This window comes from Amblyomma maculatum, chromosome 1 (assembly GCF_055883805.1).
Source record: "Amblyomma maculatum isolate TAMU_Amacu chromosome 1, ASM5588380v1, whole genome shotgun sequence".
NCBI lineage: Eukaryota > Metazoa > Arthropoda > Arachnida > Ixodida > Ixodidae > Amblyomma > Amblyomma maculatum.
In genome coordinates, this window is record NC_139344.1 from 10,591,042 (window position 1) to 10,608,643 (window position 17,602).

Below are 17,602 nucleotides of genomic sequence, written 5' to 3' on the forward strand. Positions count from 1 at the left end.
AAAAGCTTTTGGTGAAACCTTCGCGAACCGAAGGAACATGGCCGAAGGCAATTTGCCAACAAATGGGAGGGCCTAAAACAAGGCATGCAAAAATTCCTAAGGTGGCCATTAGAGCTAGTTAACTGCACATACCGAAAGTATATGCTTTCCGAAAGAAAACGCAGGACAAACAAAACGAATGCCGTAAGACAAGTGCGCACTCTCAACTATACGGTTTATTTAGAAAAAAATAGGGTATATTAATACAGTGTACGCATATGTCGCGCAGCAGCCAGTGCGGTAAAGCTGAGCTGGCTGGAAAAAGTGGCCCGCACTACTGTATACTCGCAGTAGTACACCGCCATGTAGCTGCCATGGTACAAAACATCACTGTAGTCAGCATAGATTGGTCTAGTTAAGTTATGAACTGGAATTTCGGAAACTTCAACAGAGAAGAGATAAGCAGAAAACTCTACTAGAGGTTTTCACATTTTTCCAAGGCTTTGAGACACATTTAGCATTTTGTTAGACATTGAGTAAGGAATAAGAAGTTAATACGCTACGATTGTGAGCCATGTTCGCGAGCTGATGCTCTTCGATTTTCGTATTGAAATTTTTGTTTTCGAGCTTCGTTTCAGCTTGCAGTTTTAAGGTCGATCTAATCACATAAAATAAGAAGCCGCTTGTAGCAAAGAGCCGCTTGCTCTCTCATGCATCGCGGTGCTGCCTTGATTCGTGCAATTCATGCATGGCAAAAACTCTAAAACAATCCGTCATATCGATTCACTTGTTAGTAAACGTTCCACGTTGTACATTTGTAAACTTTATGACAGGGTCTACCTCCTGCAACGGCAGCTGTGCGCGAACTATGGACTGCAAGGCATGTAAAAAAAAAAAAAAAAAAAAAAAAACCTCCCGGCCTGTGGACTATTTATAACGGCAAATGGCACCAAGCGAACTGTAAAATTTTATTCGCAGATTTGCTTAAAGTAACAGGCAAAGCAGGTCAGGTGGCTCAGCACTGCGGGACACCACCATCTCAACTAGTACGCACAGAGGATGGCAATGGGCTCGCATAATTTCCAACCGTTATCCAATTATTCCGGCCACACGATGAGGGATATACTATAGGGTGCACGCTGATGCCATTTTTAAAAATGAACGAGTGTTTTGAACCACTAATTCGTTTTGGAGAAACATTTTTGCAGCACTAATGAATGCAATTAGTAAAGGTTACGTTGTTGCTTGCACTTCTGTTATCACCTATTCGTGCATACTGGCAAACAGCTGCTTCAATGTTTCGAGATTATGTCGTGGAGGAATACACGAATTATGACCTCGTCCCGCAGCGGAAAAGACCTGGCACCTTCGTCCTCAGCGAAACACATGATAAAAGAAAAGAAACACGAGGCCCGCAGCAGTTAAGGAGCCTTTGACGTTTGTGACAGGACGCAGGGCAAATACCAGCAAACAGTAAACACAGAAGATAGAGCCTTTGACATTTGACGTATGCAATGCTCATCCTCCAGAATCCATCGTAAACTGCGCACACAAAACACGAAACACAGAGAAGAGCAGGACGGACATAATAAGCAAGCCGTTGCTGTGAACATCGTTTCTTTGGGTATTGGGCTTGTCTTCGTGTCCATAGCAAATTTCGAACGTGCTTTCAGGCAATCGGGAACACAGGAGATGCATGTTTACTCAACTGACTGGGTGCACGTGAAGCGCGTATTAGTCGCGTAGCTGGCCTTCAGATAACTTATAAGAAGCATGGCACCCATGCGAGGCTACAGTACAGAAACGTGACGCTGTATATGATCAAAAATGTTCCATATACGACGATTTTACCGTGGTTCATGGCATCTATGCAGGAACTGCGAGCTACAATGCATCCGGCCACCTTCCCTCGAGCTCGTTGCCAGGTTCAAATCTTCTTCGTCGGCCATATTTAGCATTTCTACATCTGGCAACTCTCAAACTGCTGTACCATGGCGGCATCCAATGCGTGGGCTCAGTGCACAGCTTTTGCCCCAAGCGTTAGTATATTAAAGGGCCCTTTAAATGCTGCTTACGGTTATATTCTTATGCGAAAAATCCATCCTTATGAGTATTCGGGCCAAATTTGAAAGCTTTGTGTGGAGCGTAATCTAAAAATATTTTTTAAGAAGTGCTCCGGCCTGGCGACCACTCGCGAGCGATTGGGCGACACATCCCCGTACGCAGCGCGCGCAAACCTCCCATGTGACGACGCAATGGCTTGCTGGGCGCACCCGCTGATTGGGCGCTCCCAAATTACGCGGGCGGTACGGGGCGTGAAGGGGGCCGTCGCGACTTGTTTGCTTCTTTTTTTCTTGCGCGCCGGTGTGGACTGAGTTGAAGGGGAAGAGGAGGAGCTCATTATCGATCGCCCATGTCTTCAGCGCTAATAAAGCTAGCTTATAATTTTTTTCGTTGCGGAAAACATTGATGAGATACTTATCGCTAGTGCGCGTTTTACAATTTTAGTAAATAGCTTTTCATTGGTCCTTTAATTCTATGGTAGCGGTGACTCGCAGCGCCTTGAAGCCCCTCTAGCTTTGAAAAAGTATAGCCATTATTAGATGTTGCCATCACCCTACTCACATCAGCGCTTCCTCTTCGCACCCAGGCCGGCTTCAACACCATCCTGTAGCCCTCGCCTCATGCACTCCTCCATTCGCCGACTCGGGTGACGTAGGGGTGAGCGTTTCTTTTTCTTCCTCACGGAGGACTCTTCCTGCTCATTATTATTATTATTATTATTATTATTATTATTATTATTATTATTATTATTATTATTATTATTATTATTATTATTATTATTATATAGCGCCATAGCATTAGAAGGCCCGCTCTCAAAAAAATCTGGATTAACGTTGTCGGCGTTGTGAGTCAAAAATCGCGGCCATTCTCTGACAGCTGCACGGTAACTGGCAACCGACGAGTCAACGCTGTTGGGGCGGACTGGCCGTAGGGTCGCCACGAAGCCGAGAGAAATGGCCGATTTTGAAGCAGCTGCAACTGTCTTTTCGTTTCAGATGCAAAAGTCAGGGAAATTAAGCCCTCCCAAGATCCTTGCATTCCGATTCAGAAATACTGCCCCTTGGCACCGCAAGCGCGTTGGTTAAGCTTCTTTTTTTAATTGATTTATCTATTTCGGGTAGCGTTTCTCAGAATAGAGAGCTTTAAAATAGAGACTTTATCAATTAAGGAGATGGGGTAAGTAGTGGCGGCGCGCAAGTGCGCATGCACAGAATGAATGCCCCCCTCCCCCCTCACCCCTTTGCTCTTTTAGCGGAACATTCCGTGCGTGCCCATTGTCTCCCTGCAGCCATCGGCCATACCATGCTGATTACGCCGGTTCTCATCGGATCATCGAAGATAAGCAGCATTGTTCTCGGTCAGTACTTAGGAGGGAGCCCACTTATGGGAACACCGAGCGATGATGGCACTTCTTTTACCCGCGATACATTAGTATGCTGGAGGAGTCTGTTGTCGTGACGCTGGGGCTACGTCGACCCGGCCTTCACTTGGTAGCGTGCAGAGACTCGGGGTTCAAGTAGGATTGAATCTTCGAAGTTGGTGAAATATGTACAAGCAGGTTTAATGGCACTTTGAGAAACTTATTTACAAGATTATTTACACGAAAAAGAAGGGTACATCAGCAAAATGGCAAGCGTTAAGAGTTCATAGCGAGAAGCGACTGGATGAGCCGTTTACCCAGGGCTCAGAGCGACATTTCGTGCTCTGCAGCGTCCTTAAAACCCCCTATGTCCAGCCCCTCTCTGAAGATGCTGACCAACCAAATCCAGGGCACGCCCCTCAGGTATCGGCATCCAATCGAACACATCACTGCACTGATGGTCTGAAGCACTGACTGGTCCGGCATTCATTCGTTGGGCGTGATCACTTGTTGGCGGGAAAAGCTTGGGAACGGCGAGGAGAGGAGGTACATTTCTATTCTTCAGCAAAGAAACCACAGGCTGGTTCTGACAAGTGGTTTTACTTCTCAGAAACCCGAGTGCACGTGGCGCCGCATCCGCTCCCAGCATTGTCCGTTTTCGACAATTGCAAATCTTTCCTGCATTCCTGGGAAATCACTTAATGACCGTATGCGTCATGCTCCTTTCTTGTCCTGCACGTCAGCGGACATGTCCCCTCTGTCGTCTCCTTTGGATAGGAGGCATTCATCACTGGAGGATAGCACTTCTCGACTGGAAGGGTGAACAAAAGAAAGAAAGCACTTCCTGCTATTTCCCGCAGGGGGACGTTTCTTTGTGTTTTTCCAGACGTTCTCTTGACAGGGTCAATTTGGCATTTGCAGGTTGTCCACAAAGCAAAACAGGCTTACAAAACAGGATTCCTGGAAACAGGCTCACTTAGAGCCAATGGACCATCACCACATATTCACAATACTTTTCCATGCCCACAGGCGAACAATAGAGCGCGCAAATGCGGATGCACGGTCGTAACAGCCTCCTCCCCCGCCAGAAGAGTCTCGGAGGGCAGCAGTCGCAGCTACTGCATGAAGAGACGACTTAATGGCCTGCACGTGAACGCTTGAAGCTCGCTGTTGCTTGTCGCGTTGTCTTGATTGTTGTAGGCCAAATTGCTCGAGCTGTCTGAAACTCAACCACATGTCTAAACAAGCACTCGGCTCCCGTCTGAAGAGACCAGGTTAAAAGAAAACTGCCATCGTTGTTCGAGAAAAGCCCACACTCAAGACGTTAGGACCTACGTATGCCTAGAAAACCAAACGTGCTGCTTTACATAGTCACACATATACAAGCGCACGAAAAAAAAAAAAAAAAACCTGATTATCAATTTGGATACATGGTGAGGAACACCTCGGACTGCTTAGAAACAGCGGCTAAGCGCGTCCGCATTCCCATTTAACTTCCCCTTTTTGTATCTTATTTCAAAATTGTACTGCTGTAAAATCAAGCTCCACCTAAGAAGGCGACTGTTCTTCGATGTCGCAGTTTGCAGCCAAGCCAGGGGACAATGGTCCGTCTCTACGGTGAATTTGGCCCCTCCAAGATAGCACTGCAATTTTTGAATGGCCCATACAATGCAAGCGCACTCTTTCTCTGACGCGCAATAAGCCCTCTCTCTAGAACTCAGTTTTCTGCTCAGGTAGAGCACGGGGTGCTCATTACCGTCGTCATCTCTCTGGCAGAGAACAGCACCTAACCCTCGATCACTGGCATCACACTGGACCGTGAATTCTCGGCCATAGTCTGGAGCTCGCAATACCGGACGGCTAATCAGCACAGCCTTCAGATTTACGAAGGAGGCTTCCTTTTGTTCGTCCCAGACTACATTTGTCGGTTCTGTCTTGCGGAGAGCGTCGGTCAGAGGGCTAGCCAAAGCTGAATAGTTAGGGATGTAGTGATTGTAGTACCCAGTCAGACCTAGGAATGCTCGAATTTCCGTCTTCGTGCTCGGCCGCGGATAGTCTGCTACCGCAGAAATCTTAATCTCGCTGGGTTTCCTGAAACCCTGACCTACATTGTGACCCAAGTAGTCCACGGTCGCCCTTGCCAGGCAACATTTCTCGGCCTTTACGGTTAGTCCAGCTTGACGCAAAAGGCTCAGTACAGCTCTTAGATGTACCATATGGTCCGCCCATGAGTCGGAAAAAACCGCAATGTCGTCTAAATAAGGCACCGCGAATGTTTCACACCCCTTTAAAACCCTATCCATGAGTCGGGAAAAACAAAATGGAGCATTTTTGAGCCCGAAACTCATCATTGTTGGCTGGTAGCTGCCCGTCGGAGTGACGAAAGCCGCGTATCTGCTGGCGCGTTCAGTGAGCGGTACTTGCCAGTATCCTCGAGTAAGGTCCAGCGTAGTCACATATGCCGCTCTACTGACCTGTTCTACTCTCTCCTCAATATTCGGAATAGGATACACTTGATCCCTGGTGAGAGAATTTAGCTTTCGGTAGTCTACCACAGGCCTAGGGTCTTTACCTGGAGCTTCTACTAAGATCATAGGCGAAGCATAATCGCTTTCCGAGGGTTTTATTACTCCCAATTCCAGCATGCGAGTTACTTCCCTATCCAGAATTTCTCTTTGCCTTGGAGAGAATCGGTAGCACCTTGATCGCACTGGCACGTCTGAAGTCAGCTCAATATCGTGCTCAGTCGAATCAGTCCTGCCTGGCCTGTCCACGAAGCAGGCCTCAAACTCTGTTATTATTTCGCCCAGATCGGACAGCTGGGATTTCTTTAGTTCTCCTCTCTGCTCCGTCTTTTTGTGAAGCTCCTGAGCGTTGCTTCCTTTTCCGCTGAGGCAAATCAAGTTATCCCCAATCTCCTCAGGAAGGTTTAACGTTAGATTTACCATGGTTTCCCTCTGCTCATAGGGCTTCATAAGATTGCAATGATAAATGCGCACTGCTTTACGCCTATCGGGGATTTTCACTGCGTAGTTAGTGTCAGAAAGCTTTGCAACGACTTCAGCAGGTCCTTCCCACTGTACTTCGAGCTTATTCTTGGGATCATTGGCTTGCTCCATAGTTAAGTCCTCTCGGGTTCCACTTAAAAGTCTCGTGAGATTACTAGACACTGGCGGCAAGAGGTTATTCTCAAGAACGTCCTCATTCCGCGTCTCATCAAATTCACTTTCAAGTTGACTTATTTGAGATGCCTCGCTCTCAAAGTTTTCTGACCCGCTATCTTCCACATAGACCACTGTTTTAACTGCCGTTTCCTCCGCTGTGGAATTTTCTGGTATGAGCAGTGTAGCTAGTTCTCGCGCCTTTGAACGTGTTAATGCTTGCACAACACTGTCTCCGAAAAGGATGCCCCTCTTTCGCAGTAGCATGTCCGATTTGTTGGAAAACAAATACGGATAGCACTTAGGCAGCTTTTCTGAAACGGCAGCCTCGGTTGTTAACTCGCCGAAAGGGCCCTCGATGACCACGTTCGCGATTGGCAAGCACACACTCTGTTCCTCCACTACCTGGCGGATCCACGCACACTGTCCTGTATAGTCGGAAGGCGACACATACGCCGGATGGACAACATCCATCGTTGCGGCCGAATCGCGCAGTACCTTGCAAGGCTTCCCGTTGACTACTAGGTCATGCAGGTAGGGTTCTAAAAGCTGCATATTTTCATCGCAGTCACTGACATACGAGAAAGCAATCTTTTCTTTCCGGCAGTTGACGGCAATGTGACCCTGCTCATTACACCTAAAGCATGTGAGCGGCTTCCTAGCCTCAAGCTTATTCTTTGTGTTCTGCGCGTTGGTCACTTCCCCACCTTTCTCACTACCGTCCTTTCTAGGACGTTTGCCTGAAGAAGCCTTCCTTTCTTCGTTTGCAAATCTAGCAAAGTGCCTTTTCTGACGGTTATTCACACTCGACTTGGAATTGCGGGGCCTAACCACTACTGGGTTGCTGAATTGTCGGCGCGAAGCATAGTCCTCAATGAGTTCGGCAGCTTCAGTTGCCGACTTAATGTCGCCTCGGTCCTGTAACCAATTTCTTTCTTTTTCTGGGAGGCAGTTATAAAACTGCTCCAAAAGAATTCGCTCGACTACAGCATCCCTCTCACTGTAGGAATCAGTGCTCTTTAGCCACTCGCCCAAATTAACTCTTAAATTGTACAGGAATTCAGGGTAACTCTCGTCCCTGGACTTAGTAGCGTTCCGAAAACGTTGTCTGAACGCCTCGGCGCTAAGCCTATACTTTCTCAGAAGGCAAGCTTTGACCTTCTCGTAGTTGTCCGCGTCCTCCTTGCTTAGCCGCGCGACAACCTCCGCTGCCTCGCAGGGCAGAACCGTCAATAATCTCTGAGACCAAGTGTCTCGCTGGAAGGACAGTTTTTCGCAGGTTCGCTCAAAGTTAGCCAGATACAGACCGATATCCCCTGATATCACATATGGCTGCATGTACTTTGACATCTTGAAATCTGCCTCCTTGTTGAGACGAGGTACCGCTAGCTGGGGACAATCGCCCGACCTCTTGCTCAACTCTAGTTCTAATTTCCGGAGCTCAATGTCTAGCTTCTTTTCCTCTCTTTCCCTCTCACGTTCGCGCTCCCTTTCCTCTTTTTCCCTCTCAAGTTCACGCTCACGCCTCTTTTCCTCTTTTTCCCGCTCTTTCTGCTGTCTGAGCTGCTCCTTTTTTTGGGCGATGAGGTTCCATACTTCACTGAGCTCCTCATCATCGGCTCCCAAATCTGTGATTGCCTTTATAATCAAAGGTTTTCGTGCCAAACCACTTGTATCAATTCCCAATTCCTCACACAATTGCAACAGTTCCGGTTTCTGCAGCTTTTGTAGGTCCATGATCGCTCCGAGTGTCGGCTACTTCCAAAACAACAGTGCAAACTACCAAACCTAAAGGCGTTTCAACACTTTTTACCAGTTCTAAAATCTAACCCTGTTCTAGAACCTGGTCCACATCAGAAGAAAAGCCAAGCACTCACCCACACATGCGATCGATGTTCCGAGCTGCTTTCTTGTTGGCCGATTGTTGCTCCTGCTTGTTGCTTGAGATGCCACCTCCGATCACCAGATGTTGTGGCTTGTAGATTCTGATCCACCTCGAATCACCAGATGTTGTAGCTTGTAGATCCAGATCCCACCTCCAGTCATCAGATGTTGTGGCTTGTAGATTCAGATCCCAACGCTGGTCACCAGTTGTCGTGACGCTGGGGCTACGTCGACCCGGCCTTCACTTGGTAGCGTGCAGAGACTCGGGGTTGAAGTAGGATTGAATCTTCGAAGTTGGTGAAATATGTACAAGCAGGTTTAATGGCACTTTGAGAAACTTATTTACAAGATTATTTACACGAAAAAGAAGGGTACATCAGCAAAATGGCAAGCGTTAAGAGTTCATAGCGAGAAGCGACTGGATGAGCCGTTTACCCAGGGCTCAGAGCGACATTTCGTGCTCTGCAGCGTCCTTAAAACCCCCTATGTCCAGCCCCTCTCTGAAGATGCTGACCAACCAAATCCAGGGCACGCCCCTCAGGTATCGGCATCCAATCGAACACATCACTGCACTGATGGTCTGAAGCACTGACTGGTCCGGCATTCATTCGTTGGGCGTGATCACTTGTTGGCGGGAAAAGCTTGGGAACGGCGAGGAGAGGAGGTACATTTCTATTCTTCAGCAAAGAAACCACAGGCTGGTTCTGACAAGTGGTTTTACTTCTCAGAAACCCGAGTGCACGTGGCGCCGCATCCGCTCCCAGCATTGTCCGTTTTCGACAATTGCAAATCTTTCCTGCATTCCTGGGAAATCACTTAATGACCGTATGCGTCATGCTCCTTTCTTGTCCTGCACGTCAGCGGACATGTCCCCTCTGTCGTCTCCTTTGGATAGGAGGCATTCATCACTGGAGGATAGCACTTCTCGACTGGAAGGGTGAACAAAAGAAAGAAAGCACTTCCTGCTATTTCCCGCAGGGGGACGTTTCTTTGTGTTTTTCCAGACGTTCTCTTGACAGGGTCAATTTGGCATTTGCAGGTTGTCCACAAAGCAAAACAGGCTTACAAAACAGGATTCCTGGAAACAGGCTCACTTAGAGCCAATGGACCATCACCACATATTCACAATACTTTTCCATGCCCACAGGCGAACAATAGAGCGCGCAAATGCGGATGCACGGTCGTAACACTGTCTTTGGACTCCATCTTACCTTATGTCGCCCTGAAATTGCCCTATCCCCATTACTGACATTGTCTCGTATTCTAAAGCTTGCTAATGCAGTAGCTTGCCACTGCCTGCTAATGAATATATCCGAGATAATAGAAGCATAGATTAAGATAGTTGTGACTAAACGAGTTACAACGTGCACGTACGCGGAAGAGGACCAGTTAAGTGTCCCCATCCTCCTCCCGCCCATTTTTATTCCACTTCACGCGCACCGATCGTCATTCCATTGTCTTCGCAATTGAAATGCTCGCTTTCAAACGGAGTGTGACGTGCAGACTTAGTGCATACTAAACAGCAAAAACTATAACTCTATTGTGATGCCGTGCTACTGCACCTTCGGTTGCTGCAATCGGGAAGGCAATGAGAATGGCCACCGAATCAATAAATAACAATCCTCGAAGGCTTAAAATGGCAGAGGCAACGCTGGGCATTAATGCACTGGGTTTGCCTCTCGTATATGCCTTCAGCGCAATGAACGTATAGTCTTCGAGCATACTTCTGTTTTCATTGTTTTATTTCCGCTGACATATTAGAGTAATGACACGCACAATAGAAGAAAAGAAATGGGCAATAATTTTCGGGGACGGAATTTGGCGGAAACAGAGAAGAATATGTGCGTCGTGTTTGGGAAGAGGCTGCTATTTCATTTAATCTGTGTACTTATAGTTTATTTATGCATAAAACCCTGCCGGTGTGGTGGAGTGGTTAGGACGTTCCACTACAGTCTGTGCCCAAAAGTATGCGGTATCGAATCCTGGCCTCGGCGAACGGTTTTCAATGGAGGCTAAAATCAAGGCGCCCGTGTACTGTGCGATGTCAGTGCACGTTAAAGAACCCCAGGTGGTCGAAATTCCTGGAGCCCTATACTATGGCGTCTTTCATAGCCTGAGTCGCTTTGGGGCGTTAAACCCCATAAACCAAACCAAACTATCTTTATGAGTAAAAACAAATGAGTAATTTAATAGCGATTGCGGTACTCCTCAGAAATAATCACCTTGTTATATCATTACTTTTTCAAGCAATAATTGGCCTTCGAATATAACTTTAAGGGAATGCCCTCTATTTAACTGAGTTCGTGAGCCAATGTATCACCCGGCCAGAGAAACGCCCCTAGCATAAGGATAAAACGCCGCCTCATTCCCGAACAACAAAGGACTGTGAAAGGCGTCACATATATAGCCATTGCGGGGAAAGAACTAGCGGAATAATGCGCGCAACTCCGCCTACAAGGCCGCTAGAAAAAGCAGTCTTTTGCTGTACTGACTAAACATCAGTGATGTACAAACACAGGGCTGCGGTAGGCGCAACCAATCACGCATAGTAGCATATATTGACCACCTGTAGCCAGTACAGCCACAGGGAGCAGCAAGAGCACAGTTCGAAGGGATCCTAGGGCACAAGTTGAAAAAGGGCACCAAAAGCGTGAATCACGCAAGCTCACCGGACGGAAATGCGTGTAGGTGTTACATGCGGTCTTTTATCTAAATTGCAACTTACGAATGTATGCTAATGAGTATCTGTATAATTATATAAGTTCTAATTATGGCAATAGTAATGAAACAGCAACAAATATTAAGGGGAAATTCAAAGTTCACCTTAAGAATAATCGCGATATCATGTTTAACACCTACTTTTCATTCCGCCAAGGCTTTCATATTTTTTGTTTTCGTTGGTTTTTGAGGAAATGAATGTGCAGTATTTGTCTCACTTTCCGGTGGACATCTACACATATCTGAGATACTACATATGCCGTCGCTTGAAATGCCTGTTGCAAGCCGGTTACCATCTTGACCAGCATGCTATTACACCACCCGGAGCGCTGCACAAAAAACACTGCTGCGTTACAGTTTTAATGCGACATCATCTGGACGTTTCTTCCGGCGCCGTTCTTTCTTCTTTTTTTTTTTTTTTTTTTTTAGTTCTGTGCTACGGTGTCGGCGACGACGGCACCTATTCACCGAACGAGCTCTACGCTACTGTATGCCGCATATCTACACGCTTTGCGTAACGTACGCATGAACGTACGCAGGAGTTTCTTCCTTTCACCGTGGTTTCTTCTTTCCAGAGATGGGACAGTGGCGCCGATAGGCGGCGGCAGGTTAATTCTCTTGACACCTGATACAACTGCGCCAAGACAGATGGCGCTTAAGTAGAAAGCCCTCAATGAAGTTGAATGAACTAAAAGCAGTGCCTTCTTATCTCTCGTACTCCTGCACCGCAGCTTCTCTCGTTTTTCGACCGTGGCTCCCTCTACGAGGAGCAGAATTAGCAGGCTTTTTTGGCCCAATCTTTTCACGTTATATTACAGTGAATTTCGAAAAGGTTTCCCACGTAAATGGTTCCATTATTGGCTGCAAAAAGACAGTGCCGCGCAACGCGCGACTTCGACGTGGATTCATCTACAACCTCCGCTTCCACACGTCAGTCGTTCACTGGTCGCCGGCCAAATTGCGTCGAAGGCCTTCAGTCCTTTTAACTAGGCTGCGAAAACGAATCATACACCAGCAGTCTTTACGTAATTATCTTAATGCGGTCATTAAATTGTGAACTACAGGTAAACCTGCGGAAGCACGATCTAGACCGCCGCAGTGAAGTCTTTACAGGTCCTACTCCATCGATTGCCGCATGTCAGCTGAATGCCTTACGTAATTCCAGGCATTGTCTTTTTGTGAGCTTCAGAAACGCGGCAGCAGTAGCCTAGTTGCCAGGCGTGTGTGCCAGACGACCGCTGCAAATTTTATCAGTGGCGCGCAAAATTCAGAACTAGCGCGCTTATTACACTTTACCTTACCAAAATAAATATGAACAGAAACGAGCAGTTAACTTTTGGCTTTATCCCGGCCACTGATAGAGCTACTCAGGCATTACTTTAGTGGTTTAGCCTGGAGAAACCAGCTTTCGAATACTGAATGCCCCAAGGAGTTCACAACAACATGTGAACCGACCCATGTCTTGTAGCATTTGTATAATGTTCAGGGGCAAGCCGTCAGCGGAGGCACAGGGGTTAGGGCGCTTGACTACTAAGCTACGTTTCGAATGGAGACGAAACTGAAGGCGATCCAACCACACGCTAGGCAGGTGGCTTCTCCAGCTTCAGCTGCTTGCGATGTACCAATGCAGATGGAACAGCATCGAGTTTCAATGTTTTCGTGCCGCACCTTTGAACAGTGAGCGGTTCAAACTGACTACCCGGGGATTGACCCTGTTAAAAAAAAAATGCGCTGAAAAATCATGCTTAATTAAGCATAAAGCTTAAAGCAATATTACTGGCGCATGTAAATATCCTGGCGAAATCTTGCAGAGATTTGTTTTCCCTTTCACCCTTTGCCGCGGGCACGGGGCATTATTTGTGTGTTCCTACGGGATTCAGATTCGCTGAAGAATTCGGCCCTTTTCATCGATTTTTTGACGTAGTTATATGTCATCCACAAGTAGTTTTCGAGCGTCGCTTACAAGGTGAGTGTTCGAGCTAGTGGGTATACCTGATGTTCGATAGCGCAACAAAAGAGGAAGAGCTGGAAGAGGGAGAGGAAAGTGGAAAGCTTGTGACTTGTACCTCCTCTTTTGTTGCGCTATGGAACATCAAGTCGGGAACAGCTTCAGGTACAGCGATCTTCACCAACTACCGCGCTATTTTTAGGCAGTGACGTCGCCAAATCGGGGTGACTGTTCCGCATGTTAGCGCCTTGTTGTTTTCCAAGGTACATTACTGTTGCATTCAATACGGCGATCCATTCATAAAATGCAGAGAGGATAAAGTCAGGGCTTCATAGCGGCCCGAAACCACGACTGACCGTAAGCCCCCTGGGATGGGCCGGGTGCGGGCTCTCGGTCCGGCCCGAGCCCATGAACACCTCTACTATACTATACAGTCCGCGCTATTTCTGAGCATGGCGCACACGTATTTTTAAACTATACGTTTGCACGAATCAACAGTAAGAAAGCAGAACAGGTTTCCATCATGAATCGAACCCCTATCCCTCCGATCCCCAGCTGAGCGCGCTAACCATGCACTCAATCATGCCGGGGCTTTTCTTTTTCTCCGCACCCAAAAACATTTATTTACAAAATAAGTATAATGTACGGAGCGGAAGGTCAGAGTACCGTCCAATAATATAACATTGTTGTTTATACCAATAGCAGCACTCGGTTTCTCACAAGCCAGGCGTGACCTTTATTTTTGTTGTTGTTATTGTTGTTGTTTACCAAATAAGATATGCCACATACCCACACAGGGAGATCGGCCAAGAATTACGCAGCAGGGAAAGATTTTGATATATGCTTACATGTCTGAGGCCGCGCCGGGCTCGTGAGAAACCTATCGTAATTCCCCTAGTGAGGATAATAGCAGCGATGACATCGACGATGCAGTCAGTGACAATAATAATGATGATAGTAGTGACGGCAATGACTGTGCATTTAGTTGATAAGAACGGTAATAACGATAGATATGATGGTAGTAGGGATGACAATGACGATGCGATTGGGAGTCCTGTAAGCGACTTTCACATTTTCTGCTCTTCAGCAGACTTAAGCGCAGTCCTGTAATTTTTATTTGGCCAAAGATGTTTTTCTGGAGTATGAAGAGTTTTGTTGCTGACTCAATATGCTTCAGCACGGGATTTTTTCGATTCATCGCAAAAACCGCAATAAGAAGAGCGTATAAGGCTACAATGGAGCGAGCGTTCTCAGTGCAGAAATACTTATACGCGGCACAACGCACTTTTTTTTTTCCTGAAGTGAAATTAGGTGGAGCGTAGTAGTCACTAAAAAGAAAACAGTACAGCCTGTGTCAACTGTTTAGCGCCTAATAAGCTTGTTTCTTAGCCATGTAACGGGGCCTCTGTAGTACTTGTGGAAAGCCTACCCATTGGTGAAAGCATAACTAGAGATTTTGTGGCCTTCAGGAAATTTGGAAAGCTGGAGAAAGGTTAAGAGCCACACGCTCTGGCTCAGAAAAAAAAAAAAGAACTCTGGCTTAAAACTTTGACAAAGGTCTTACGTAAGGGGTACTAACCAAACAGCTAGTTAAGGGTTTTAGTACATCACAGCCTTTTTTTTTTTTTTTTAGGGGAGGGGAGCTCAAGCATTGTCGGTTTATTTATTTATTTATTTTATTTATTTACATATACCTTACAGGCCTCCAGAGAGGCATTGTGTACGGGGGGACAAATACAAAGATATCCGCAAAGTGGGTAAAAAAAAAAATCACAATCACAAGGTATGACCTGGAATATCCTATTTTAACAACAAAATTACTAAAAACGCTGCCTTTCAGTGCAGCACCGGTTAACCCTTTATTTTATTAAATATACAATCACATTTGTCCAAGCCTGTGTTGCTTTGTATGACAGTGTACCTTCATGGTAGCCTGCCATGCGATGGATGGTAACTTGATTAGAACTAGTTGTTGGGCTAGCTGGCAAGCATAACTTAAGCTTATAGTTTTCAGCGTAACAGCACACGGCCAAAGAAAAAAAGAAATTAAGAGAAGGGCGAACCCAGCGCATACTAACAATTTATTTATTTAGCGCAACACAAGCAGCTTAAACACACTTAGACCAGCGCAGGCACTCGCCGTACAACGAATTCTGCATAAAGAAGAATGTGACCCCTGCAAGTGTGAGTACCTTGTTTGGTTCTTGTTCCACCCTCGGGGGGGCATTTATGACTCGTTTCCAAACTCTCACGGTCTGAACAACGGAGACAAGTGCGGTTGTTCGCCGATTGGTTACGCGCTGCATGTTTTGCGCGTTATCCGAAATGAATTCCCGGAAGACGGTTTAACCCCATCAGAAGTGAAGCAGCAAGACTGACGGAAGATTGGTGGAACAAGACCTTGAAATGGATCCTTGCTAGCTCGAGCAAACTTAAGAAACAAGGGCGGAGCAAGGGTGGACTTCTAGCGGTGGGTGGAGCTTCTGCCTTTGCCAACATCTCTAACTTACTCGAAAAGGGTCCAAAATTCCATCTTGAACCCTGTGTGTCCCCTCATGAGCTTGTGGGCCTGAACCGTCACATAGCCGAGAAAGATAGTCAAGAAGATCAGGGACTTTGCCTTTTAGATGGCGTATAGACAGCCTGGCCAAGAATGTTAAACTTACGGGACAAGATAAGGCCAAGAAGCGTTTGGCCGGTAAAGTGAATTTTTTTACAGATAATGAACTGTGTCTTTTGCAGGCAGATAAACTCATTGTTTTCGTGACCATGCCTAGAGTCATGTTTAATAAAAAAGTATTGCAAGCGGCGAAGAAAAATTTCATAGCAGTGAAAAAACGAATAAAGATCAGTTCGCAGTTCGCACCACATCAACACAGGCACTTTACTATTATCCTACTACCACTCCAAATACGCCATGGGCCCGCGGGGGTGGTGCAGTGGTTCCGGCGCTCGACTACTGTGCCTAAGGACGCGAGATCGAATCCAGATCTCTGCGGCAGCTTTTCGATGGAGGCAAAAAGCTAGGCGCCCGTGTGCTGTGCGATGTCAGTGCACGTTAAAGAACCCCAGGTGGTCTAAATTTCCGGAGTCCTCCACTACGGCATCTCTCATAGCCTGAGTCGCTTTGGGACGTTAAACCCCACAAACCAAACCAAACCAGAATATTATCTGTGTAGTACGTCTACCATCTTTGCTATTGAGTTTTATCTGCAAAAGAAGAACAGTCGATTCGCAGTGGGTCATTCGTTGCCCCGTTTTTATGTAACATCTTTCATATAGCATTGATCGCCCTTTACATGATGATTTTGAGCAGGGCCCGGTTAACTGTGATGAGGACCCTGCTCAAAAATTTTAGGAGGACCCCTATAGGCCTCCCCTCCCCCCACTATTTTACCCCACCGCTTGTTGTCACGTTTTAGACTTGGCGCGTTTTAGAATTTCCTGCTGAGAGCACACGCCATATGTACTCGAAGAATCTGCGGGCTGTTTATGAACATTGCATGAGAAAATATTTTCTCGCAGAGCACCCGGACAGACTGGCGTCTAGACTGAGCTATTCTAGGGAATGACAGGACACAGAATATCTCCCTCAGAAATCAGACGGGCATTCATGAAAAATAAATTTCTCAGGTGGTGATTTATTTGCTAATTCGACAGTGAAGGACGCTTGGCTGCGTGCGAGCACAAAGTATAAAGATGGGCCTCGTTCATAAGCAGTTCGCAAATCCTTACGGTAAATATGCTACCAATCATCTAATAGTTTTGTGAATTGATCTAGAAACACGAATCGAAGCTCGCCTATAAGGCAATACTTGCTACAGAAACAGCGATATAATGTTCTATATGCTGACTTAGAGTACAGCAAATAATGTTTATTTCTCTAAATGTGGTCCTAATGCGGGGAGCTAAATCTTTTCAAAATGGAAATTGTTACGGAACTAGCACAAAATAAAGTTTTAACGCGTCCAAATATTCAGTTATATATTTACATTTATGCAGATTGTTCACAGTTACAAAGAGAGGATATTTAAAACTTGCACACAATTTCCATCTTTAAAACAAAATAATGAACTTTTACATGCGTCACACTTTTTTCTGTTTTCAATTTACTAAATAAATTTAAATTTACGAAGCAGCATATGCAGCTCGTTCCACCAAAAAGCCGCCGCTGCCGTAGACGGTGGTCGGAAAAAATAGGGTGGCCACTGAAAATAGGGTAGATCCTTAAGCTTAGCCTTAAGTGTATTATGGGGTAGCATTATAATGGCTCCATATTTGCTACCTCCCCCCCCCCCCCTCCCTTCTCCCGCCTTTGGCTCGTCGTTCGCGTACAAGCACTTTTCTTTAATATAGGGTGAACACTTTAGCCGTGCTATCGGGCCTTTAAAGTGAAGCTTAAGCGTCCTCCTATTTGTTCACATAAACATTACATGTTTACACTCCCCCCCCCCCCCCCCCCCCAATGCAGAAAATATAAGTTCAAAC